Below are 25,699 nucleotides of genomic sequence, written 5' to 3' on the forward strand. Positions count from 1 at the left end.
CCTAATCCAAAATAATTTGGTCTCCCCAGTCAAAAGTCGAAAATCGAGCAAATTTTCACAAATTACCAAAAAGGGTATCAAAATTTGAAATTTTTCCCTTCCTAACCCAAATGAAATTCAAATTGCTGTAACTTCTTCAATTTTTCAAATTTCTCAAAATGGGTTGCATCATTGGATTTGTGAAGGAAATCGCTTTTCATATTGGTGTCACTCGTTTTGATACTCAAACATATTGTAGCCTTTTTTCGGCAATAAGTGGCAAGTCGATTATTTTCAACTTTTTTCATGAAATTTTCAAAATTTTCACATCGAGATTTTTTTGTCTAATTTCAGCCTGAAATGGATTTTTATGCATTCGTTATGCGTTCCTAATCCAAAATAATTTGGTCTCCCCAGTCAAAAATCAAAAATCGGGCAAATTTTCACAAATTACTAAAAATGCTATCAAAATTTCATATATTTTTTCCTTCCTAGCACAAATGAAATTCAAGTAGCTGTAAATCGAGCAAATTTTCAGAAATTCTTCTTAAAGCTCTCTTATCTATCTGTCTGTCTGCCTATCTATTCATCTTACTCTACTTTAATTGGCTACGATAGCCAATTAAAGTAGCGTTCCACGAGCGTTCCTTATAAAAATTTAACACTCTTCATTGTTTAACAACCCACTTTGTCTCTATGAGTTGCAGGGTATCATTTTGTCGGTTTTGCTTGATTGAGTCCTTACAGACTTGCTGTTTTCTATCCCATTGCTTATAATGTTCTTTTGCTTACTCCTTTTGTGGTGAATTCCTTTTGTATGGCTGGTCATTGCATTGCATTTGCCATGGGATGCCTGAAATTCTTCGGTGTCTGCAATAGGTCTGATAGCAACTGAGCTGAGCTGGAGCAAAACAATTATGGATGGCGTGTAATTGAATTTAAAGCATACCAATTGTTTATAAGGAGCTAAAAGAAAAGTAATTCGAAAATAATTAAGTTGGGTAAAATGTTATACTTGGAAAATTAAAAATAAACAGGGGGTTGGGAGACAGCGGTATTGAATAATTAGAGACAAGCATAAACGTGCTAAGGTCGGTTGGGCCGAATCTTAAGAGTCCACCACGATAGATTCTGCTAAAACTTGACATAATTAACTTAGTTGAAGGGCACCTATGTACTTTACATAGTATATTTCAGTCCAAAATTTAAACTTCCAGAGGCCGTAGAAGACTAATCTCGAGTTCGGTCTATATATCGTCACCTAAAATGCCCAAAGATGTAAACCTCATTATCAGAATTACAGGAAAAGCAAAAAAGGTTATAAAATGAACATCAATAATATCGTTGTGTAAAATGAGGACAAATCACTTAAAGGATTTTTGAATTTTGTTTTAGTTTTTTTTTGTAATATTTTTCATTTTATTCGAGAACTTGCAAGGCAGCTCGCCAGTACTGTTCTTTCAAAGGAATATGACCAGGTTTTCTTATGGCTGTATATTTAATTTTTTTTTTTATTTTTAGGTATATTTTGGTTAACTTTTACATCAGTGCCTTCCAAAAATGAATGAATTAACAAAGAGTTTGCGCAGGAATGACAAATTTACAATAGCTGCTCTCATTTAAATAGGATTTTTCAAGAGTCATACGAGTGATCCACATTCATAGTTTATAACAACAAATTATCTGCATCACGTGTCTAACATTAACACATACAAGTAAGAACAGAGCATGCATTAAAAACAGGTGAGTTAAAAGAGTTCCGACAGAACGATGATCATTCGCACGGTGAGAGCATTCTAACACGAATCTAGTTAAATGTCATTGTATTTGTGAGTAAGAGAGCTTGAACGATGCAGTGAGATATGCCTCTCCCGCTGTTGTATAACAGTTTATAACAATGTAATTTAATACCGCGAAATACATTTAATATACATATACATAAACTTAACATAACATGTATAAATTGCCAATGATGTTGTTAAGTGGTGTTGCTATAGTTGATTTTAAACGCATTAGGCTTAAATAGTGTACCAGATTCAATCTAAAAACGATTTTTGATTTTTTGAGGATTACATCTTTGGGCATTTCAGGTAACGGCATGTAGGAGATACATCACGTTATACACCTATAAGCATTAATAGTACCACAAGAAAAAAAAGTACTTGAATTACAAGCGAAAAGCACAGTAATTGCTTACAATATAACGGTTTGCCAAGTATAAGTAATTTTAAAACATTTAAATAAATTAGCATGAACAAGTAAAAAAAATATACTAAATATGTAAAAGCGTGCTAAGTTCGGCCGATCCGAACCTTAGGAACCCACCAATATGGAAACTTCTTTCAAACCATGAAACAATAAAGCTCTAGGAACCGAACAAGGATGAACGAGAGGCTGGTTTACGTTGTTGGAAGTCATAACAGAACACTATGTTCTAGATTTCAGCCAAATCGGACAAAAATTGCGGCTTCTAGGGGCTCAAGAAGTCAAATCGTGAGATCGGTTAATACGCGAGCTGTATCAGGCTATAAACCGATTAAGACCGTACTTGGCTCCGTTATTAAGAGTCATAACAGAATACTATGTGCGAAATTTCAGCCAAGTCGGATGAAAATTGAGGCTCCCAGGGGCTTAATAAATCAAATCTGGAGATCGGTTTATATGGGAGCTATAACAGGTTATAAACCGATTTGGACCGTACTAGGCAAAGTTGTTGGAAGTCATAACTGAACTACTGAACACTACATGCAAAATTACAGTAAAATCGGACAAAAATTGCAGAATTCAAATCGTGAGATCAGTTTATATGGAAGCCATATCAGGTTATAAGCCGATTTGGACCGTACTTAACACAGTTATTGGTAATCCTAAAAAACGATATGTTCAAAATTGTAGCTAAATCAGACAGAAATTGCGGCTTTGAGGGGCTCAGGAATCAAATCGGGAGATTGGTTTATATGGGAGCTATATCCAAATCTGAACCGATATGGCCCATTTGCAATCTCCAACGACCTACATCAATAGTTAGATTAGGTAAGCCTTTCAGTAATAGCCTCTTCCTCTCACGATCCGAATCGCCCCATAGGATTTTCGCCCTCCTACCGACTGTTTCGCTGTTCCCCAGTGATACATGCAGCGTTTGTCGTCCAAGCCCTTAAATCCAACTGTGTCGACCTAAAAGGCTTAGGGTTAACCAAGTTAATAGACGGCAGTTCTCTGGCCTTCACAGCTAAATCATCTGCCCTTTCATTCCCCCTTAGTCCGTTATGGCCCAGCACCTAAACGATGAGGATTGTTTCATCCTCAGAGATGGCTTTATTCTCCTTCGTACTATGCAAGATAGTTCGTGATCTTACCGTCCTTACCGTTATATGGTTCAGTCCAGAAACTTTGTTCCGGCTCGTCCATGGCTCCTGAATTAAGGCAATATGAATCTTGCACATGCTGATTTTCCCCATCAGAGCGTGTGTAGCTGCCTCGCTCCGGTGGAAGTTTCTCAGGATTACCTCAATCATTAGTTCTCCATTAGATGGGCTTCTTGGGAATGGGTGATGATCTCATCATTTGCGCCCTGTTCTGCATCGAGTTTCCCGTCACTGCACTGCCTGATATTTTCATATTAGGATCTCTGCATATCGTAGTCTTCCGAATCTTGATAAAGTCTTTAATGGTTCCATCATCGGGTCCCTGTTCGTTAGGCTGTATTGAGTCTGCAGTCCCTGCACTGCCTGATGTTCCAATATTAAGTTCCTTGCCTATACTAGTCTTCCAAATGTTTAGTAAATGAGCTTCTTGGGAGTAGGTTGTGGTTTCATCGTCGGCTCCCTGTGCGTTAGGCGGCATTGAGTTCTCTGTCACTCTGTCCTACTGCCTGATGTTTCTGATGATGATTTGATTATCTTTATCCATCCTAGTTATATCGAGAAAGTCGTTGATGTTTCCGTCGTCGGGACCCTGTTCGTTAGGTTGTGTTGGGTCTCTCGCCCAGTATTAGTATTAGGATCTTTACTTATTCTAGTCTTCCTAATATTGAGAGAGTCGGTGATAATCTCGACGTCGACCCCCAGTCCGTTATGCGGTATTGAGTTTCCCGCCACTGCACTACCTTATGGCTCAATATGTGGACATTTGCCTGTCTTAATCTTCGCAATCTTGAAAAAGACGGCCATGGCCCCGTACTACGCCATGCCTTTGGTCTTAGCCAAACTTGTCACTGAGACTTGTGCTTCCTCCTTCTCCTCCCTGTGGAAAACTACCCATTTCTCCACGACCAAATCTTGGTTTTGCTTGTTTAAGACTTCCATCATGCATTCCGTAGTGATTTCGCCGCCCACATCCTTGATTAAGACCGCCGCCTTTATAAGGTGTGGGACGTCAATCTTTCTCACAAGGTCGAGATTTGGGCCATAGGGAGTATGGATGCTTTCAACGAGCTTTTCGACGGTATCAATAAATTCCGCTGAAGCAAAGCGCAGCGCTAAGTTGTTCCCTTTAACTCGCAGCTCATAATTCGTATGGGTAGACCCCCTTCAAAGTTCAACACACATTCGATAACCCGTTCGTTTACCAAATGTCTATCGACGATCTGGTGGCATCCTACCGGATGCACAACCGATATCGATGACTGCATAAGTCGTCTCTTCTCTGTTGTGCTTTCTTGCCACTCCTGCGTAAGAGTGCGGTTTCTTACCATTCTCAGCGACCATCTTTCCCTTTCCTCGATCGCTGTGGCCTCATTTTGTAAGTCACAGTCATCCATAAAGACTCAGGGACCTTCGTTCCTGTTCCGACTTTGTGTCCCTCCGCAGGACACTGTCTGGAGTCTCCATTGCGGTAGGGCTGGCTTGGTTTTCCCAGAGTTCTTGAAAGCGGGGAGCTCTTTTTCTTCTTCAGCATTTTAGAAATGTTATGCTCTTTGGGAGGTCTGATTCTCTTTCCAGATTCCGTAGAAGTGCTTGGAATGTCAGTTCTATCCCTTACAGCAACCCGCACTTTCGCCCGATTGCGATGCCGGTGCACATTCCTGTCTCCTTCGTCGTGCCCGGATCGCTTTCTCGTTCTGCTGGTGAGCTTATCAAAGCCATCGCTCACTTCTACCATCACCTCGCTGCCCTCATCACTCGTTTCGTCTGAGATGACTGTTCATTGACTCTGTCGCTGTCCGAATTCGAGTCGTGCGACTACAAGTCGACTACAGGTGCCAAAGCACTCACACCTGCAGGAAGGGAGGACAACATGCTACGGGTTGACGCCACCACCGCAGCTGTTGGGTGTTTGGAGTCCCTTCTTGAGCTTACTCCAAAAATGCTTTAACCTTAAAAAAAATGCTTTAATTTTTCTTAGGAGCAAAATGAAAACACGTCCGCTCCAATCAACGGTTACTTATGAATTATTTATATGAAGTTATAAAAAAGAATGGTGGTAGGTATCCAAGTTCGGTAGGGCCGAACTTAATACCTTTTTACTAGTTTATTTTTCCAAATTCATCTCCAGTTTTCCTTTTTTCATTTATTTTAGAAGGTCTTTTTTCTACTGATTACTTCAAATATGTAAGATGATTCTTCCTATTGTTCTCCTTTTATTTTACACTCATTTATTATTTATATTTGAAATAAACACCCTGTTAAAAATTAGTTCACATCTTTTAAATGTTACTAAAATTAACAGTTAACAGTTCCCTTGTGAATCAAAATAACACAACCACCTGTTTAACTGTGGAAAATAATGTTAACAACCCCAGAGCATTCATATGAATTCCATAACAGCTGATAAACAATTGGGTGGATACATGCGAATTATGTGAAAACAATAACAGAGAAATCAAAAGGCCATAGAGAGAGCGAGTATAACAACAAAGCTCTTTACATGAGCTCTGTTATGACAAGAGCAACATACACACATGTTGCTATTCCTGTACAGATGAATGCTTTTGATAAAAGGGCTTGCTAGTACATGTGGGGAGATTTGCAGTGAGCAAGAAATGCTTGCATTCAATTGCAATGGCTAATGTTAAAAACACCCAAAAGTCTCTTGTTGTGTTAGTGGCTTTGCCAAAGAGAAATGCAGAGCATTGGTGTTCATAAGTTTGTCGCATACACACACACACATACACTTAGGGGTTCTGTGGTGTGGTCTCTGTTATATTTCACTTGCTTGTTGTTGTTATTGTTATTGCATGGGGCCTCCTTACTACTGCTGTTGCCTTCATTGTGGGTTTGTTTGACAGCCGAGCAGAAATGAGCAAAGCACCACAGCCATGGCTGTGTAGTTCAGCATATTTTTTATTGAGTAAGAGCAGTTTTTCGTATGTCATCTTAGGATAAACACAGGCCTAAACGCGATTACGGCAAACGGCGTTATTGAATTTTCGTAGTGTGTCTGTTGTGTTGTGCCCCAAACTGTCCGCGTTGCCTCCTCGCGTGTGCGATGATTGCCTTTATTCAACGAGTGTTTGTTCGTTTGTTTGTGCTTTGAATATTAAAAACACACAAGTGGAAGGAAGAAGAAGAAGCAGAGCAAAAAAAGAAGAATTAAACGGTGTTTGTAAAGTTTTGTGTGTTTCTATTCTTGGGGTGAATAAATTATATGCTTAAACCCGGAAAAAAGGCAAAAGAAAAGCCGAATTTAAAGGAAATTTAAGAAAAATACAAAGAAAAAATTACAACAACATGTTAAAGTGAAGTGTTTTAGGAAATTTGTTCGACTAAAATTTACAGTGATTGAATGAAAAAAATTGTTGTGGTCCTATTCAGTGAAGCAAAGGTAAAAGATTTTCTTTAAATAGAGGCAAAAATTCTTCAATAACAAAAATATGTTGTGTCCTTAAATCTTAAAAGCGTTTTGTTAAGGAAAAACTTATATTTTTCCTTTGCTGTGAAAACCAACTCCCTTTTGTGCGATTACTTCGTTTTTCTTTTGCCTACAACGTAAGGCACTCACATTCACACGCATTTACATTGCAGCTCCCCTTTGCCTCATCATAATCAATTGAAGCACTCTGACCCCCTCCCTATAAAATCCTTACAGTAAAACATAAAAAAAAACTGGTGGTTGTTGTTGCCTAGCACAAGAAAAAGAAGCAAAAGTAGAGGGGTGTTTTGCAAAAAAAACAAAAAAAACCTCAAACGGCAACACGACAAACGTCAAAACAAAGTTTAACATGCGCCAAAGTAGAGTGAGTGCGTAGTGAGAAGAGTCCCCAAAGAGCATAAGAGCCTACTAAACAGAGCAAACGGCCAACAATAAACGCCACCAACAAACAAGAAGAAGAGGAAGAAGTCTTTCAAAGTTATACTCTGCTATGCAACTCTCTCAATAACTCTCTCCCATTCTCAACCATGCCAACATTTGGGAAGAGTGCTAAGTACTAAGCAACGAATTTGAAAATCAAAACAAAAAAATTCCTGAAGCATTGAAACCCCCAAAAAATTGGGGAGGTGGTACTAGAAAAAAAAAAAAAACAAAAGAAAACGAAAAACATATGTTTCCAACGAATCTTCAACTCGAAAAGGAGAAAAGAAAGCAAATCCCTATACTTTTACGATAAATAATAAGAAAAACAACTTCCTAGAAACTGTTGGTAACGACAAGAAGTCGACTCTATGATAATTGAAATCGTTTAAGGGTCGACTAATGTAAACGTTTCGTACTTTGCTGCCAAGAAAACGTCTTTAATTTCGCCGGTTTATTGACAACTGTTTTATTGTACTCTAAGAACACTCTGTGAACACAAAAACCAGCAAACAAATTTCGCTTGCCAAGTATCCGAAAAAAAACAAGGGCGGCATTGTTAAAAGTGTATGACGAAAAACAGCCAAAAAGTCTTTCGCGTCTGTGTTGTCACCGTAACTTCGTGTTGGTTGCCACCACCCACGCCTACAGCTACTGCTATTATCCCTGTAGGCTCTCGTCCTTTTCTCCTCCACACTACCACCACATTTCCTTCCGCAATATTCGTTTACTTCCGCTCCTTTTTTGTGGTTGCAATTTGTGGCTGAAATGCATTTCCGTTTTTATGCGGCGGCGGCAGCAGCAAAAATAAATGCATTTGGATTTTGAGGATATTATCGAAGGGGAAACAATTTGCGCTCGGCAACAGTAGCAGTATACGGAATACATACCTAAGGTAAGTCAATAAATTTGGTTTGAATATGTCTGCTCTACTTTAATGTAGATAAAATACTTTAGTTTTTATATAATGGCATAATATGGACTTTGTGGTAAAATATCATTGACTTTGTCTGGTAAAAGGCTTAAAAAGTTGACCCCCATCCATCATAGGATGGGGGAATACTAATTTCGTCGTTCCGTTTGTTACACATCGAAATATTGTTCTGAGATCCAACAAAGGCAATTTATATTTGATCCTGTTGATATTCTAAGTAGATTTAGCCCTGTCTGTCGAAAACAGACAGACAGTTCGAAGGAACAATGCTAGGCGCTTGAAATGTTGCACGAATACTTGGTATAAGTGTAGGTCGGTTGGGATTGAAATGGGTAATATCGGTCCATATTTTTATATAGCTGCCATATAAACCGATCATGGGTCTTGACTTCATGAGCCTCTAGAGGGCGCAATTGTTTTTTGATTATGTTATGACTTCCAACAGCTGTGCTTTGTATGGTCAAAGTCGGTTCACAGCCCGATATAGCTGCCATATAAACCGATCTCGGATTTTTCTGAAATCTTGAGTGAAGTGTTTTGATTTGTCAACTATGCCAAGTAAAGTCCAAATCGGTTCAAAAACTGATATAGCCCCCTATAGACCGATCTCCCGATTATACTTCTTGGGCTTCTACAGGTCGCAATTCCTATCCACTTTGACTGTAATTTTGAACATTGACTTCTATTATGGTCTCCAAAATTTAAATGAAGTATGGTCCGAATCGCTCCCTAATGCTATACAGCTCCACTAGCATAGTAATTCGTATCCATTGTCGTTTGTTTGTCTATGAATAGATTTGCCCGGTATCTCTCCATAGGCAAACAAACGATAATAGAACTTGACAAAAGCGATCAAGGTGGAGGGTCTAAAGATATGGCCCGGCCGAACTTAGCTTTTACACGTGTTTTTTATGGACAGAAATGGGAGCAAGTAATGAGAGGTCAAAACAAGTTATTCCTCAATTTTTATACACACCCAATGTGTCGCATTAGGCTCCTTAAAATTCGTATCGGTTGTGATCACGATCGGTCTATATTTGGATACTAGCCGAACCGGGCCCGCTCCGCTGCGCCTTCTATAACTCTCTAATATCTTTTTAGGGTGAATGCGGGTATCGAATTCGTGCCATTGTAGCCTATGACGCTGAACGCTTTCGAATCCTGGCAAGAACATCGGACAAAACGGTGTTTATCCCCTCTTAATATTGGCGACATTAGCGAGGTACAATGCCATACATCTTTTTAGGATGAGGACACTTCGCTCTGAATGCGGATATCGAATTCGTGCCATTGTAGCCTATGACACTGAACGCTTTCGAATCCTGGCAAGAACATCGGACAAAGCGGTGTTTATCCCCTCTTAATGTTGGCGACATTAGCGAGGTACAATGCCATGCATGGCACCGCGGGACGGTTCCTGGAGGTAATGTTCTTCCTTAGGAGAGGGATGACACCTAAGACATTTCGACTCGAATATGGATATCAAATTCGTGCTGCGCTCCCAAATCCCTTTAATTTGAGCCCCATATTGCCATGGCCGGTAAATATGAACCGTTTGGAGGGAGTTTTGGGGTTGGGGCGGCCACCGGCACTTTGCACTGAAAATAGATATCAAATTCGTTCTTTATTCCCAACGGAAATGAAGCTCAGTTTAGAAGGTGCTTTAGGGCGTATACCAAAACACTTGGCTCCAAAATTGGATATCACATTCGTTTTTTACTCTCAAATACCTTTCATAATGGGTCAAATAACCAATTTGACGTATCTTTAGGAGGAAAAGCGCCACCTAGATTTGAACCCAAGTTTTAGATTACGAATATGGCAATCCGTAATCTACTCCCTAATACCTTTCATTTCAGTTCCATATAGCCATGGTCGGCTAATGTGTCCATTGGGGGGGGGGGGGGAGTTTTGGGGGTGGGCGACCTTCCATTACTTGGACCTAATGTTTTATGCCATATTGGTAATCTACTGCCCAATAATTTCCATTTGAATCCAATATTGACATGAACTTCGAATATATCTGTTTAGAGGAGTTTTGGGGTTGAGGGACCCGCCGGGTACTTGGATCCAAATGTTAATATCATATTCGTTTTCTGGTCTTCAGTAACTTTCGTTTGATACCCTTATTGTGCCCATCGCACCACTTTCGGATATGGGTGGCGTATTTGGGGTAAGGGGGAGGGTCCGCCTACACTCGATATCTAAAAATTATAAAGCCTATGTTTCCTTTCAGACAAACGTAAACAATCTGGGAAAATTTAAAAAAAATCGGTTCAGCCAAGTATCATATAGTCATAATGTTTGAGGGGTGGCTTGACCCCCTATACTTCGATATGATACCTTTCATGTGATAGCTATATTGTCCCGATTTGATTTTGGGTTGTATTTTTGGGATAAGGGGGAGGGTCCGTCCCCCTTCCGATACCGAAAAATTATATAGCCTATGTCTCCTTCCAGACCAACCTACACAATATGCGAAAATTTCGAGAAAATCGGTTTTGCCTCTTTTCAGTCTATACGGAACAAACAAACCGAGTCCCATATATCCGTGATTGGCCAATGTGCCCATTTTAGTCGTTTTTGTGGAGGTGGGGTGACCCTCTATACTTCAACATGAATTTGTATGCCTGATTCGTTATCTACTCCCGCATACTTTTCATTTGATACCCATATAGTCCTTATCGATCCACTTTAGATTTTGGGTGGTGTTTTTGGGATAACGGTGGAGGGTCGGCCCCCTTCCGTTATCAATAAATTCTAAAGCCCATTCCAAATTCCTGACCATATTCGCAATCTTCTCCCCAATACCTTTCATTTGAGTCCCATACTGTCATGACCGTCAAATAAACCTATTTTAAGGGATTTTGGGGCTGGGCGGTCCCCCATGTATTTGGACCCAACTTTTATTATGAAATTCGTACTATACCTTGAATTCCTTTCATTTGAATCCCATATTGTCCCGATCGGTCCACTTTTATTTGAGGTGAGGGGAAAGGTCCCTTACCGAATGGCATGTCCGACATTCGGACACCTACCTGTTGCTAGATTTTTACATGGCTGCTATGCCACTTTCACGGCATAACATCTAACAGATGTCACCAGCATTATGAAGGGATAACCACTGATGAACAGTTTTCTCGCCAGGATTCAAACCCAAGCTTTTAGGATTTTAGGTGGACATACTAATGTCTGCGCCGCGGTGGTCTTCACAATAAGGAGATAGACACCCTTAAATGGTCTCCTACTCCTTATGGTTTATTTCCTAATACAGCATCGTCATCAAAAATACTGCGATCACCTGGTGAAGCTTACATCTCCAGAAAAGAAGGCGAACAATGGTATTGTAGTGGACAGTATGGCGGCGTTCAAGGCCGTTTGTTTGGAGTCCCTCGATAGGCTCTGAGTCCATGATGGGATTCTAGGAAATGAGGGGGCGGAAAAATTCGATAGGAGAGGATCGTCTACACCGGCGAGCCAGTCACCGGTCTTAAATACGTGGCATTTGTCGAACTACTGAACAAAGTAGAAGAGATGACCAGAGTTGCGTCAGTGGCAAGACCTGACTCGGCGGATGGATGGCGGACTAAAAAGGCGCTCTGACCTGCCATGCGGCCTTTGGCACAGTGTCCTATTATGAGAAGATACTTATCGACCTCTTCCGATCGACAAGGGAATTACTATCTTTAGATAAGAGGTCGAGAAGTACCTTAACAGGGGTCATAATAGGACACTGTGCCAAAGGCCGCTTGGCAGGTCAGAGCGTCTTTTCAGTCCGCCACCCATCCGCCGAGTCACGTCTTGCCACTATGGCCATCTCTTCTACTTTGTTCAGTAGCTCGCCAATGGCCCCATTGCAGAGCGCATGGGAATACCGCACAATGACTTCTGCTGGAGTTGATGTGCATGAGACTATAGAGCACTTGCTAGGTTCATGTCCGGGTCTGAAAAGACGCAGGCTTTCCATTCTGGGGAGGTGGTTCTTCTGCGATCTGGGTGATCTTGCGAACGTACCTCTCAGAGATCTTCTAAGATTTGTTGACGGGACGGTATGGTCCGCCGGGGGTTGCTATAAGGTACGGCGAAGGCACATACGTGATTGCGTGGGCTAGGGCGTTTCAGCCCTATCCTATTATTCTGGATGAAGTCCGAGGTCCCACATATTCTTTCTCTTCTCTTCTCTTTCTTTCTAGGTTATCACAATGGGTCAAACTGGCCTCCTAGTGAACTCACTCATCTATGGTGGGCAACACATTCAACCTTATCTAACCTATAGCATTGTAGGTCTAAAAACCTATGCTGTTACGCTAAGTATAGCTTGGTGATGGCGGTTATTAATAAGGAAAAAGGGCTGCATCTCTAAGGACATATTGCGTGTAACAGTGAATGGACTGTGATTACTATAAATTTCGACGTCCTTACATAATTGCCAGAATTTTCTCCAGTTTGTGATGATGCAGGCTTGTTTGAGGGCTAATTTCAACTAATATCTGTTGGGGAATAACGCTCGGCCAACATGTATAGTTGAAAAGGATTTGCCAAATTTGATCAGGAATATTTGGCCAAGATACAGAAATCCATTCTCTGCCAATGGCTCACACATGAATGCCACAGATGCCGAATTCACACTTCGGAGTCCAAAGTACAAAAATCCCAATTTTCTACCGACTGCTGAGTTGGATGAGGCCGATGGAAACCGGAGACTTGATTTATTCGTACTAAACTTCCGCTGCTTTAAGAAATGGGAACAGATCGTACAGATGAGGTGGGCTGGGGGACTCAGGAAACGACTCAGCAGTTGATGCTGAAGACTTGTCTTTGTAACTATCGTCCATAAACGCTGGCGTATTGCTGGAAACAGGAAAATCCCCTATCTCGAGCTAAAGCTAAAGTATAGGCTCCAAAACGGAACCAGAGCCCCATGTTAGTGGGTCAATATTAATGTTACCTCGGCAACAGCAGCTGGAGAAGTATCTAGCGATCTGTGGAAGAGTGGTGCCATTGCTAACGCAACAGTGGTGGAGAGTTTGAACCGTGGCCAAGGTCCGGTTTCTACAGATAAATTTTCATAATTGTAAAACCGCTTCGGCAGATCCGAAGATCATTTAAGGAGGACATTGATGATCAACCGGGGATTATGAACGCTCTAAATGAATCGCTAAAGTCTGGATGTCCTAGAATTAAAGCACGGGGAGCTTTAGTTCTCGGACACCCAGAGTTGTTTCACAAAAGCATGGAATTTTGTAGTTTCGTGGAATATACATCCGAGGCCTCTTATCAACGGACAGACGGTTCATATAACAACTACTATTATTTCCTTGTTTTTGAATACGAGGTTCCTAACAATTTATAATCATGATTCCCTGGAAGTAAATTGGGTTTAATCTATATTTGAAGCTCTTTAAAGAAATTCTATTGTAAGCATTACCCTATTTTCTTGCATAAACTAGAATTGAGTATGACATAACCACCTATTGGTGATCTAATCTAGTCTCAATTATTTTTTATGATGGGAATCTTGTTCTCAATAGTAATCCAAGAGTCATTTTTGCAATAGAACTGAAAAGCCATCGAAGTAGACACAATTAGAGCGACATATGGAGGCAATAAAGCAAAAAAAAAACCAACATGATGGAAAACGCCAAACTGTCAAGCCATTAGGAAGAAACATTTTTCAAAAAGGTTGCAATGATACACAATGACTTTTTCACAGTTGCATGGAAAGCCAATTGTCATATAGGAAAAATATTACAGGGAAGCCTCAGTGAACGCGACACAATGAAAAAAAAAAAACTTTAAGGAAGTGGAAATCTTATTCAGGAAGGACAAAAACTCCTTATGAACTATAAAACGGTTTTAGTGTTGGTCATAAAGGAGTTTTTTTAATCGTGGTCTTCCTCAATTTGGCAGTTCTCCGTATAGGAACAACATCAAATAGGAGACTTAAAATCACAACTTATCCATGCATCATTTTAAGAAACCTTTTTTTCAACATTGACTACTTCACCACTTTCATACCTCATGCTCATTGAGCTCTACCTTTCACTAGGTCCACAAAATCCCTCTACATTTATGTTTATGGACATTGGAATCTCTACCATTCTCCCAACAAAAAACGTCTAACATTTAGACCATTTGCTGCGTTAGAAGCCGCCACAATGCCATACAATCGACCACGTTGGGTAACAGAGTGAAATGCAAAATTTATTGCGCTGACATAACCAAAAAGAAAAAAAAAAACATACAAATATGCCAACTATGAGAATAATTGACAATAACAATACTAATAAAATCTACATACAAGAAGAAGAAGCATAGCAACAACATCAGAAAGAAGAAAAAACACCACAATCACTATGAGATAGAGAAAACTATTGCACTGAAAGTAAACATGTCAAGTGCAATGCTGCTACTTTTTGTTTGTCTCCTTGGAAAGCAAAGAAAGCCTGAGAGTAGTGACAGACCGTAGAAAGTATTTTTTAAACTAGAATAATGTCGTCATCCACAGAGAAGTGTAATGGTCTCTAAAGAGATTTTTTTTGGAAGAAAAAAAACCCAGCAAACTTATTAGCTGAATAAGGTTTCCTATTGGGAAACTTTAATTCATCTTCAACAAATTGGGTTTTCTATAGGAAAACATCAATTCAGCCCAGCTGAATTGGGGTTTCTATAGGAAAACTTCAATTCAGCCCAGCTGAATTGGGTTTTCTAAAGGAAAGCTTCAATTCAGCCCAACTGAATTGGGCCTTCTATAGGAAAACTTCAATTCAGCCCAGCTGAATTGGGTTTTCCATAGGAAAACTTCAATTCAGCCCAGCTGAATTGGGTTTTCTATAGGAAAACTTCCATTCAGCCCAGCTGAATTGGGTTTTCTATAGGAAAACTTCAATTCAGCCCAGCTGAATTGGGTTTTCTATAGAAAAACTTCAATTCAGCCCAGCTGAATTGGGTTTTCTATAGGAAAACTTCAATTCAGCCCAGCTGAATTGGGTTTTCTATAGGAAAACTTCAATTCAGCCCAGCCGAATTGGATTTTCTATAGGAAAACTTCAATTCAGCCCAGCTGAATTGGGTTTTCTATAGGAAAACTTCAATTCAGCCCAGCTGAATTGGGGTTTCAATAGGAAAACTTCAATTCAGCCCAGCTGAATTGGGTTTTCTATAGAAAAACTTCAATTCAGCCCAGCTGAATTGGGTTTTCTATAGGAAAACTTCAATTCAGCCCAGCTGAATTGGGTTTTCTATAGGAAAACTTCAATTCAGCCCAGTTGAATTGGATTTTCTATAGGAAAACTTCAATTTAGCCCAGCCGAATTGGGTTTTCTATAGGAAAACTTCAATTCAGCCCAGCTGAATTGGGTTTTCTATAGGAAAACTTCAATTCAGCCCAGCTGAATTGGGGTTTCAATAGGAAAACTTCAATTCAGCGCAGCTGAATTGGGTTTTCTATAGGAAAACTTCAATTCAGCCCAGCTGAATTGGGTTTTCTATAGGAAAACTTCAATTCAGCCCAGCTGAATTGGGTTTTCTATAGGAAAACTTCAATTCAGCCCAGCTGAATTGGGTTTTCTATAGGAAAACTTCAATTCAGCCCAGCTGAATTGGGTTTTCTATAGGAAAACTTCAATTCAGCCCAGCTGAATTGGGTTTTCTATAGGAAAACTTCAATTCAGCCCAGCTGAATTGGGTTTTCTATAGAAAAACATCAATTCAACCCAGCTGAATTGGGTTTTCTATAGAAAAACATCAATTCAGCCCAGATGAGTTGGGTTTTCTATAGGAAAACATCAATTCAGCCCAGCCGAATTGGGTTTTCTATAGGAAAACATCAATTCAGCCCAGCTGAATCGGGTTTTCTATAGGAAAACATCAATTCAGCCCAGCTGTATTGGGTTTTCTATACGAAAACTTCAATTAAGCCCAGCTGAATTGGGTTTTCTGTAAGAAAACTTCAATTCAACCCAGCTGAATTGAGTTTTCTATAAGAAAACTTCAATTCAGCCCAGCTGAATTGGGTTTTCTATAGGAAAACTTCAACTCAGCCCAGCTGAATTGGGTTTTCTATAGGAAAACTTCAATTCAGCCCAGCTGAATTGGGTTTTCTATAGGAAAACTTTAATTCAGCTCAGCTGAATTGGGTTTTCTATAGGAGAACTTCAATTCAGCCCAGCTGTATTGGGTTTTCTATACGAAAACTTCAATTAAGCCCAGCTGAATTGGGTTTTCTATAGGAAAACTTCAATTCAGCCCAGCTGAATTAATTTTTCTATAGGAAAACTTCAATTCAGCCCAACTGAATTAAGTTTTCTATACGAAAAATTAAATTCAGCCTAGCTGAATTGGGTTTTCTATAGGAAAACTTCAATTCACCCTAGCTGAATTGGGTTTTCTATAGGAAAACTTCAATTTCCATAGGAAAACTTCAATTCAGCCCAGCTGAATTAAGTTTTCTATACGAAAAATTAAATTCAGCCTAGCTGAAATGGGTTTTCTATAGGAAAACTTCAATTCACCCTAGCTGAATTGGGTTTTCTATAGGAAAACTTCAATTCAGCTTAGCTGAATTGGGTTTTCTATAGGAAAACTTCAATTCAGCTTAGCTGAATTGGGTTTTCTATAGGAAAACTTCAATTCAGCTTAGCTGAATTGGGTTTTCTATAGGAAAACTTCAATTCAGCTTAGCTGAATTGGGTTTTCTATAGGAAAGTTTTAATTCAGCTTAGCTGAATTGGGTTTTCTATAGGAAAACTTCAATTCAGCTTAGCTGAATTGGGTTTTCTATAGGAAAACTTCAATTCAGCTTAGCTGAATTGGGTTTTCTATAGGAAAACTTCAATTCAGCTTAGCTGTATTGGGTTTTCTATAGGAAAACTTCAATTCAGCTTAGCTGAATTGGGTTTTCTATAGGAAAACTTCAATTCAGACCAGCTGAATTGGGCTTTCTATGGGAAAACTTCAATTCAGCTCAGCTGAATTGGGTTTTCTATAGGAAAACTTCAATTCAGCCCAGCTGAAAACTTCAATTCTGCCTGGCTTAATGGGGGGTTTTATACGAAATCTGCAATTCAGCGCGGCCGAATTTGGTTTTCCTCGAGAAATTTTTAAATTAGTATTTTTATTTTTGCCTTTTCTGAGTTTTCTGGGTTATGTTATGCCTATTTACGTATATCTACTTAATTTAGTTTGCTATTACACACATTTCATTGCATACTTATCTTAGTTGTTCATATTTCGTATTTGTTTGTTCGTTTGCTTGTCTAGAATGCAGACAGTTTGGGTGATTTTTCTGTTGGTTCTCACCCCATGCCGTCCATGTACATAATTTTTGTTTGTTGCTCTTGGCAAAAGTTGACCAAGTTTATTGCCTGGCATGAACTGGCCTGGTCTTGTCTAGTCTACCATGGCGTTGCCATATGCATTGGCCGCAACTATCGAAAAGTCTTTCAATGTAATAAAATTTTCTGTGCACCATGTGGGTGGAGACATTGACAATAAGTATATGAATGGATGGACAGATGGATGATGACTGGCCAGCTGGGTGGGCTGGTTGATTGCATAGTCTGTATGACGGACAGTTAGAATCAAGGACAGTACGCCCGACGAAGAGACAGACAGGCAATGCATTCATATCAATGTATGGTAGCATCATTGGGTTGCCACACAAGGCGCGGAAAATAGTCTGCGTCAAACATATATACGAAAATTGCATGGACCCAGTCATGGTGGATGTTGGTCTGCTGCTGCACATCACTTTGAATCACATGGCTGCGCTAAAGAGATTATCAGAGGCTATGCCATGAGTGCTGCTGTCACAGACTATTATAACAAGTATCCCGACTGGAAGTGGATATACCTACCACTGGAGGTGTTGCTGTTTGATGTCCTCCTCAGGGTGTTGGTGTGGAAAAGTGTGCACACAAGGACCATCGTCATTATCATCATCACCCACTGCATACTCTGAAGGTATACTAGAAAGATTGTAGTTAGAGTAGTAACAGTACTAGGTGTCGAGGAGTGCACATCTTTGTTTGCTAAGGCAACTTGTGCTCTGTCCTCTAATGTTTGAGCAAGTATATGTAGTTGCAAGAAAGTGTCATTGGATTGAATTTGGATGTATGATTTTGGCCATCTATACAACAAGCCACTGGCATATTTGTTCTGGTTGCTTTCGTTTTCCCCACCTTCTTTACTACCTATTTTCTGAGCCAAATAAAAATAAAGACTCAATAGGTGGCCATAATGAATAGAGCTAGAAGAGGGTGTTGACTTTAACCAACGCAAGTTCCACCTTTACACCAAACAGAGAATTTTCAAATATTCAGCTGAGTTTTGCTATGCTGCTCCAAAGGGGATAATTTAAATGGAAGCATTTTTGTGCAGAAAGTTGCTTCAACTAAATATTGGGTTGCCCAAAAAGTAATTGCGGATTTTTCATATAGTCGGCGTTGACAATTTTTTTCACAGCTTGTGACTCTGTAATTGCATTCTTTCTTCCGTCAGTTATCAGCTGTTACTTTTAGCTTGCTTTAGAAAAAAAGTGTAAAAAAGTATATTTGATTAAAGTTCATTCTAAGTTTTATTAAAAATGCATTTACTTTCTTTTAGAAAATCCGCAATTACTTTTTAGGCAACCCAATATATTTTATGTTGGTTTGTTTAATGCTGCAATAAGGGGTTCAAAGGTATCACCAACGAAGTAGTGCAAATATCCCTCATGGGAGCTGTATGACAACACCTTAAACAGCAAACATTTCCCATAACCTTAGGAATAGAGTAACTATCCCAGGTCATGGCCATGGCAAAGAATTGACTTTTTCCATTGACTAAATTCTCTCTGTTCAAGTTTAAAGTATACTGAATTTTAGAGATTTAGGCAATTTTTTGAAGTTGTACATCTGGGGATTCATAGAAAATCCTTTGGATTCTATGATTCTGTAAATGATGGCGCTGCCAAAAGTTATTGTTGTAGTTAAGGTATGGTTCGATTGACCGCCTCATGTCAAATTTTGCAAACAGAACCATTATACCACTCAATAATTACAACTCCCTCAAGTAGGGTGTCTGAACTCCTATTACAAAAAAATGTTTCGATATTTTCTCTATTCCTAGCAAAACAATAAAACGTTTCAAAACAAAAACAGTTGCAAACAAAATGTGAAATCATGGGAGAAATTTGACAGCCAAGAAAAATGCAATACATGCCATGATGTCTTTTTTGCTTCAAAATTGTCTCGTTTGTGTTTAAAGCAAAACACAAAAAGCCCTCCCATTGACTTTTATCGTCTAGCAGGGTGTTTCATACAATAACATACACGTGTTTAGTTAAATGCATTTCGTGTATTAGGTTGAAGGTGTTATAAGAAATTATGAGTTTAGAAATTTTAAATCAGTGATTAGTAAAAAATTAGTATTGAATTGTGAAAATTAATCAAAGAATATTTAAAGTTAACAAAATAAGCCTCAAGTTAAAAAAAGCTTTTGATAAAATGAGATGTAACATTAGATTGATAGCATCATCTAAGCCCCATATTGCTAAAACAAATTATGATTCAAACATTTTTAGGGGACCCACAACTCGCTCCCAAGCCTATAATTGTAAAAATGTATTAAATAATTGCAATCTATGCTCAAATACCTTTCATATGAGTCCCATATTGACATATTTGGGATACATGCCCGCTCGACGGTCCTAAGCGAGGGGGGCTCCCCCCCATAAGTGAATAAGACGTAAGATTTTAACTAAAGGATCCAAAAACTCCTGCCAAGCCTTTATTTGTAAAAATATGTTAAATAATTGCAATCTATGCCCAAAAACCTTTCATATGAGGGTTATATTGTCATATTTGGGATGCATGCCCGCTCGACGGTCTTAAGGGGTGAGGTGCTCCCCCTTATCCTGGATTCCCAATTCGGGAATAAGATGTAAGATTTTAGCTTCCGACTTGCAAAAAATATTAATTAATTTGTTTTTTCGACCCTCAAAGTACAAAATGTTAGGAAATTATTGTAAGGAGGAGCGTCCGCTTTCTCTTCTGATATGAAAAACTGAAGTACCCTAATTTTACTTCAATAACGAGCTCCATATACATATATTTTTTTTTAATATTTGTTGTACAATTGTAATCTACGTTCAAATAGCTTTCATTTGAGTACAATTTTGCCATATTCGGGATATATGCCCGCTCGACGGTTTTAAGGGGTGGGGGCTCCCCTAAGTCTTTCTTTTCAGTCCAAAATATTTATATTCGGGATCATGCCTGCTCCACGTTTTTAAGGGGTGGGTTTCAACTTCTGCCTATATTTGTTTATGTGTATTGGATAGTTACAATTTTCGCTTAAATTCCTTTCATTTGAATCCCAAAGTTTTATTTTGAGATACTTGCCCGCTTGACGGTATTAGGGGCTGTAGGTTCCTTCTATATCTCTCTTTGTTTATATGTATTGGATAATTAGAATCTATGCTCAAATACCTTTCATATGAGTCCTATATGGTCATATTTGGGATGCATGCACGCTCGACGGTCTTAAGGGGTGGGGTGCTCCCCCTTTCCTTGATTCCCAATTCTGGGATAAGATGCATGATTTTTGGCTTCTGACTTGGCAAAAATATTAATAAAATTGTTCATATCAACCTTCAAAGTCCAAAATTGTTTATATGCATTGGATAATAAGAATTAATGCTCAAATTGCTTTCATTTGAGTCCAAAATTTCTATATTTCAGATACTTGCCCGCTTGGTGATTTTAAGGGGTGGGGGTTCCTCCTATGTCTCTATTTTTTATATGTATTGTACAATTAAAATCTGTGCTAAAATACCTCTCATATGAGTCCCATATTGTCATACTCAGGATACATGCCCGCTCGACGGTCTTAAGGGGTGGGGTGCTCCCCCCATTCTTTTATTCCCAATTTAGGATTAAGATGTAAAATTTTAGCTATAACAAACGTATTATCTTAATTGTTTCTTCGACCTCTAAAGTACAAAATTTTAGGAAGTTATTGTAAGGAGTAGCTTCCGTTTTATTTTGCGTGATCAAAAACTGAAGTACTTCATTTTTATTTCAGAAACAAAATCTAAATATATTTTTGTAAATATGTATTGTGTATGCTCAAATAGCTTTCATTTGCGTCTCATATTGTAATGATGTGAATACAAGCCCGCTCGGCGGTTTTAAGAGGCTGGGGGGTCCCCCTATACCTCTATTTTTTAATATGTATTCGATAATTAGAATGTATGTTCAAATTTCTTTCATTTGTGTCCCAAATTGTTATATTCGGGATACATGCCCGCTCGACGGTTTTAAGGGGTGAGGTTCCCTATATGCCTCTATTTGTTAATATGTATTGGATAATTAGAATCTATGCTCAAATACCTCTCATATGAGTCTCATTTTGTCATAATCGGGATACATGCCCACTCGACGGCTTAAAAGGGGGGGGGGGGGGTCTCCTCCTTGATGCTCAAATTCCTTTTGTATGAGTCCCATATTCGCTATACATGCCCGCTCGACGGTTTTAAGGGGTATGATGGTTTTCCCTTTGTTTGGTTTCCAATTTGGGAATAAGATGTACGATTTTGGCTTATTAAATGGCAATAATATTGGCAGAATGGTTTCTTAAACCTCCCAACTAAACACTTTTAGAAAATCATTGTAAATAGGAGCGTCCATTTTCTCTTCCGCTACCAAATACGGAAGTATTTTAATTTTACTTTAGGAACAAATTCTATATATATTTTTAAAAATATGTGTTGTATAATTAGAGGCCACCGTAGAGCAAAGGTTAACTTATCCGCTTATGACGCTCAACGACTGGGTTCGAGTCCTGGCAAGAACATCAGCAGAAAAATATATTCAGCTGTGGTTATCCCCTCCTAATGCTGGCGACATTTGTGAGGTAAATTGTCATGTCAAAACTTCCCCCCAAAGAGGTGTCGGTCTGCGTCACTCCTTTCGGCTATAAAAAGGAGGTCTCTTATCATTGAGCCTTAAACATCAATCGGGTAGCTCTCATTGATATGGGAGAAGTTTGCCCCTTTTCCTTAATGGAATAATCCTGGGTAAATTTTTATTTGCATAATTGGAATCTATGCTCAAATAGCTTTCTTTTAAGTCATATATTGTCATGGTCGGGACACAAGCCCGCTCGGCGGGTATCAGAGGTGAGGAGTCCCTCCTATATATCGTATGTATATATGAATCGTATAATTGGAATCTTTGCTAAAATTCCTCATATTTGAGTCGCATATTGTCATATTCGGGATACATGACCGCTCTACAGTTTTAGGAGGTGGGGTGGTCCCCTTTTGATCCAATTTCAAATTTGGTTTATAGATCTAAGATTTGGCTTACTACGTGTAAGAAGAAGTGTTCACTTTCTCTTCCGATATCAAAAACTGAAGTACCTTATTTTTAACGCAGGACCAAGTCTATATATACGTATACTTGTTAATGTGTGTTTTTATACCCTCCACCATAGGATGGGGATATCCTAATTTCGTCATTCAGTTTGTAACTACTCGCAATATTCGTGTTTTGTTATGATATCCAACAACTGTGCCAAGTAAGGTCCAAATCGGTAAATAACCTGATATAGCTGTCATATAAACCGATCTTGGGTCTTGACCCTTTAGCCTCTAGAGGGCGCAATTCTGATCCGATTAGAATGATCGTCGTGAAATTTTATATCGATCTAGCCATGTCTATCCGTCTGTCCGTCCGTCCGTCTGTCTGTCGAAAGCACACTAACTTTCGAAGAACTAAAGCTGGCCGCTTGAAATTTTGCACAAATACTTTTCATTAGTGTAGGTCAGTTGGGATTGTAAATGGGCCATATCGGTCCATGTTTTGATATAGCTGCCATATAAACCGATCTTGGGTCTTGACTTCTTGAGCCTCTAGAGTGCGCAATTCTTATTCGATTGGAATGAAATTTTGCACGACGTGTTTTGTTATGATATCCAACAACTTTGCCAAGTATGGTTCAAATCGGTCCATAACCTGATATAGCTGTCATATAAACCGATCTTGGGTCTTGACTTCTTGAGCCTCTAGAGTGCGCAATTCTTATCCGATTGGAATGAAATTTTGCACGACGTGTTTTGTTATGATATCCAACAACTTTGCCAAGTATGGTTCAAATCGGTCCATAACCAGATATAGCTGTCATATAAACCGATCTTGGGTCTTGACTTCTTGAGCCTCTAGAGGGCGCAATTCTTATCCGACTGAAATGAAATTTTGCACGACGTGTTTTGTTATGATATCCAATAACTGTGCAAAGTATGGTTCAAATCGGGAAATAACCTGATATAGCTGTCATATAAACCGATCTTGGGTCTAGATTTCTTGAGCCTCTAGAGGGCGCAATTCTTATCCGATTAGAATCATCGTCGTTATATTTTATATCGATCTAGCCATGTCCATCCGTCTGTCTGTCGAAAGCACGCTAACTTTCGAAGAAGTAAAGCTAGGCGCTTGAAATTTTGCACAAATACTTCTCATTAGTGTAGGTCGGTTGGGATTGTAAATGGTCCATATCGGTCCATGTTTTGATATAGCTGCCATATAAACCGATCTTGGGTCTGGATTTCTTGAGCCTCTATCGCAATTCTTATCCGATTGAAATGAAATTTTGCACGACGTGTTTTATTCTGATATCCAATAATTGTGCCAAATGTGGTTCAAATCGGATGATAACCTGATATAGCTGTCATATAAACCGCTCTTGGGTCTTAATTTCTTGAGCCACTAGAAAGCGCAATTCTTATCCAATTTGAATGAAATTTTGCACGAAGTATTTTGTTATGATATCCAACAACTGTGCCAAGTATGGTTTAAATCTGTCCATAAACTGATATAGCTGTCGTATAAACCAATCTGGGGACTTGACTTCTTGAGCTTCTAAAGGGCGCAATTCCTATTCGATTTGGCTGAAATTTTGCATGACGTATTTTATTATGACTTTCAACAACTGTGCCAAATAAGGTTCAAATCGGTAAATAACCTAATATAGCTGCTATATAAACCGATCTGGGATCTTGACATCTTGAGCCTCTAGATGCCTTAAATTTTGTACGACAGATCCTCTCATGACCATCAACATACGTGTTTGTTATGGTCTGAACCGGTCTATAGCCTGATACAGGTCCCATATAAATCGATATCTCTATTTTACTTCCTGAGCCCCCAAAAGGCGCAATTCTTGTTCGAACTGGCTGATATTTTACTTAGGTCTCCAACATATAATTTAATTGAGGTCCGAACCGGACTATATCTTGATATCGCTCTAATAGCAGAGGAAATCTTTTCTTTTATCCTTTTTTTGCCTAAGAAGTGATGCCGGGAAAAGATCTCGACAAATGCGATCCATGGTGGAGGGAATATATGATTCGGCACGGCCTAACAGCACGCTTTTACTTATTTATAGAAATAAGGTCTTAAATACCTTTCATTTCGGTCCCAAATTGTTTTACTTGGAATACATGCCTGCTCGGCAGTTTAGGGAGTGGGGGAGTTCCCCTTTCCTTGATTACAAATTTTATTTTATTTTTACTTGAGGAATAAATACATTTCGTTTGAGTCCCATGTTGTCATATACATGCCCGCCTGGCGGGTTAAGGGGCGTGGTGCTCCCCCCTCTCTTCAACTCCAAATTTTGATATTAGATTTACAATTTTCGGTTAATTTATGTTAAAAAAATTGGCCACATTTTTTTACCCAGCCTAGTGTTTCGAATTTGGGTTTGGGTTTTCGAGGAGGGTCCGCTTCCTCTTCCGATAACAAAAACTTATTTTATAAAATTTTATAAAATTTTTCGCAGTTCCTGTCCAGATCCAGGAACTCTGCAACTAAGATGGGGTGCGTCAAGAGGGGTCTGAGTCAAGTGGATCTGGCTGGGCAGTTAAACAGGTGACGCATTTCGTGTGATCTCTGCTTACAATCGGGACAAACATCTTGCACATCTGCATCAATCCTTGCTCCTTAAAATTAAAATAAGTAAATGATTAACCTCATATTAGGGAAGTCAGTTACAAAAAGATATGTTAGGCTCCCTCCGAGTCCCATATATGTATAATTGCACTCTATGCTCAAATACCTTTCATTTGAGTCCCTTATAATCATAATCGGGATATATACCCGCCCGGCGGTCTTAGAGGGAGAGATAGTCTCCTCTTTTATTTGCTTCTTATGGGTTCTTATATGTTTCAAAAAATTGCTTATGATGTTTCGCCCTCTCCCAGATAGTAAATTTTAGAAAGTTATTCTACGAAGGAGAGTCTGCATACTTTTCAGAGGTCAACTTTAAATAATTGAATAGAATTTGTAAGAGATATTTGTAAAAAGCAAATAGCTAACGTTAGGAATTCAGTAACAGCAAATTATTGGGTTGCCCAAAAAGTAATTGCGGATTTTTTAAAAGAAAGTAAATGCATTTTTAGTAAAACTTAGAATGAACTTTAATCAAATATACATTTTTTACACTTTTATCCTAAAGCAAGCTAAAAGTAGCAGCTGATAACTGATAGAAGACAGAATGCAATTACAGAGTCACAAG

At 39.1% G+C, this 25,699-nt stretch overlaps 1 protein-coding gene across 4 annotated transcripts in view; it reads left to right on the top strand.

The window, feature by feature from the left end:
- The first annotated feature begins 7,278 nt into the window (after positions 1–7,278).
- Positions 7,279–25,699, top strand: part of LOC106091359 (uncharacterized protein CG43867) — an 878,705-nt gene continuing 860,284 nt past the window's right edge. For all 4 annotated transcript variants that reach the window (XM_059367850.1, XM_059367841.1, XM_059367843.1 and 1 more), the window contains exon 1: positions 7,279–8,104. The gene's annotated coding sequence lies outside the window, so the exon portion shown is untranslated. The remainder of the gene's footprint in view (positions 8,105–25,699) is intronic.

This window comes from Stomoxys calcitrans, chromosome 4 (genome assembly GCF_963082655.1).
Source record: "Stomoxys calcitrans chromosome 4, idStoCalc2.1, whole genome shotgun sequence".
Classification (NCBI taxonomy): Eukaryota; Metazoa; Arthropoda; class Insecta; order Diptera; family Muscidae; genus Stomoxys; species Stomoxys calcitrans.